Raw genomic sequence first — 2,729 nt, forward strand, 5'->3', positions numbered from 1 at the left:
ATCACGAAGTCTGTAAGATGTGGGCCCGGCTGTCATCGGCCGGGCAAGCAATGTTATACTGTCAGTTATCATTATGTGATAGTGAATAACCAATCAGAATGTGCCTCGTTCTGGTACATGAAGTAGGTCAGCTTGAAGATGACGTTCAGACGATATCATAAGATATGAACAATTGGACAGTGTCAAGGTGATACATAATCAGTATTCCACAACAGATGCTATCATGTTTTTTGGTTCAGAAGGAGAAAAGTAAATGAGTGCAGGGTCATGGAGAACAACTTGTTTGAAATAAACATTCAGGATCAGCTGACTCGCCTTGATTCCTGGCAGCATCTGAACACACTTCTATGGTTCTGAGGCTGCTGCTGCAGCCAGGGAGATCTCCATGGTAACAGAGACACTGGCAGATGCTGAGGTCTCCTCCATCTCCATGACAACTGCATGGAGCGAGCACCATGACGGTGCAGAATGAGGTGGGCAGGGCTTTGCTACAGGGGAGCAGTGCTCCTGTTTGATGCCTCGTCATGTTACTGTAACATTGAGAATTAATGTTGATCAAAGTTTTCAATCTGAGACAACTGGAGCACATCTGTCACCACTGATGAAGACCAGGATGAAGGTGATTGCCTCCGCCAAGGGCAAGGTAATGTTTTCGGTTGCATATGTCCGTCTGTTGTTCTGTCTGTGGACAACATTACTCAAAAACTTGTGGACGGATTGTCATGACATTTTTACCACATGTGGGTACTGGGCAAGGAACACACCTTTAAATTTTGGTGATGTTCCGGATCACGATGCGGATACAGGAATTTTTTTTCTTTTAACACTCTGAGATCAGCAAAGCTGTGATGCTTTCACATGGCTTCTGTAAAAAACAGTGAGCTGGATTGGACAGCACGGACTTCAAACTTTATAAAAGTAATGTTAAAACCACATTTAATGATGAATCTTTTTTGCCATAATATGCACATTTAGAGAACGTTTTGTGACCAGGAAGTGCATGACTGCACCACGAAACCTACTTTTCCCATTTCGTCAAACACACCACATTTCTGAAACAACCAATCAAAACAGTTTGTCTCTACTAGGCTTGTAAACAGAGAGCTGCCGGGCCTCAAAGTTTGGAGACGGGGGGAGCCAGGAAGCACTTTATAAAGAGAGTCAAACCATTACAAACTCATACAAGGAGATAAAACAGACGTTTTACATGGTGAAATGTGACTGATGAAAACTTAGGAGCTTAATCCCACACCAATTTGATGATGAATAACGTCAGGTGACGAGTCTTAATTTTTTTTCACGTTGGACTCCACCGAGAAGAAATCCTGTGCATACTGCCTGCTTAAATGTTCACTACGTCATAACTTATGGCAAATGTGTTTCCATCTCTGCTTTTACGCATTAACTCTTACAGGATGGGGAAACTGGTCTTGGCGGAGGTTTGCACTCTCTGAGTGTTTCTAGTTTTAGAGATGATACCTTTTTATAGTCATTTTAATATCAACTGCTGCTAAAAGGCAGGAAGTGTTTGTGTCCGTCACTAAAATAACTGGATGAATTTTAGTCCTTCATCCAGTTCATCAAGAATAATCTTTGAAGTCAACCTGGTTCAAGCTGAACGCCTCAGCCCACTGACCAGAAACATGTTGGAAACAATCTAATGTAAAAGAATTGTGATAAAAAACCAATGGACTTAAAAATAAGTTCAATAGCTTTATCTCAGTCAGTTTTGTGTCAGTCAGTCAGTAACAGTTTTGAGTCAAACACAACCCACGCTTTAAGTAAAACACACTGTGCAAAATCATTACTTAAAGCTTTAGAATTAAGTGTTGGAGTCAATCCTTTGTGTATTTTAGCTAAATATTTCAAGAACCACATAACAGGTTTTACTGAAACTTTCCCAACATAATTATTAGAACTTCCACAAATATTTCATTCTTAAAGCAAACCTTACAGATGATGAACTAAATGTTGATGTAGTTTTGAGAGACAGTAGATAATTTAGGCGTGTTCGTTTACCTTAATGTGTTAGTAACCAGATAGACAATGCACCAATATTTGAATGTTTGAATGTGAAAAGAGTTATACAACCACTGCGCTGGACTGAAAGGCAGGTTTATTAGCTCAGTAGCTCATCTCTGCATTCAGCGACCAAACCAGGAAGTGGTGTTACCTATAACAACTTTCTTCAGAATCACACCCCGCCTGCTAAGTTTGACAACACTGAAGGGGGGAACACTATCCTTTTCAGAGGTCAAATCCTCTTGAAATAATTCCTGTTTTGGCTAGTGTTTCTTTTACATTCATTCACTGTGGGCTGAATACATGTTCAGGCATGTAGCTACTTCTATACTTCCTAATCTGGGTGGCCATATCGTCCAGCCATCCAGACCAGTCTGTACATAAAATCACCAGTTTAATCACAAACATATTCAGGTTCAAGTTATCTTTAATATCCCTATGGGGCAATTTGTGTCACAGCCAGCAGGAACAAAAACAATCATCAACCACATCATTGTATAGGCATATCTACTAAAAAGCACACAACAATCAACAAGAAGTATTTAAAAGGACAATAACAGCAGGTAAAAAAGGAATTTTTAAATCTGTTGATTCGACATCTTTTTAAAGCAAATCTGCGTCCTGATGGTAAAAGAGAAAACTCAGTGAAGAGTTTGTGTGTGTACACACACACACACACACACACACACACACACACACACACACAC

At 40.1% G+C, this 2,729-nt stretch overlaps 1 long non-coding RNA gene across 1 annotated transcript in view; it reads left to right on the forward strand.

Moving 5' to 3' along the window:
* The first annotated feature begins 500 nt into the window (after nucleotides 1-500).
* The window catches only part of LOC106532652 (uncharacterized), a 6,618-nt gene continuing 4,389 nt past the window's right edge, over nucleotides 501-2,729 (forward strand). The window contains exon 1 of the long non-coding RNA XR_001312115.1: nucleotides 501-643. This is a non-coding gene — a long non-coding RNA (uncharacterized LOC106532652). The remainder of the gene's footprint in view (nucleotides 644-2,729) is intronic.

The sequence above is a fragment of the Austrofundulus limnaeus genome, unplaced genomic scaffold (assembly GCF_001266775.1).
Source record: "Austrofundulus limnaeus strain Quisiro unplaced genomic scaffold, Austrofundulus_limnaeus-1.0 Scaffold805, whole genome shotgun sequence".
NCBI classification, from domain to species: domain Eukaryota; kingdom Metazoa; phylum Chordata; class Actinopteri; order Cyprinodontiformes; family Rivulidae; genus Austrofundulus; species Austrofundulus limnaeus.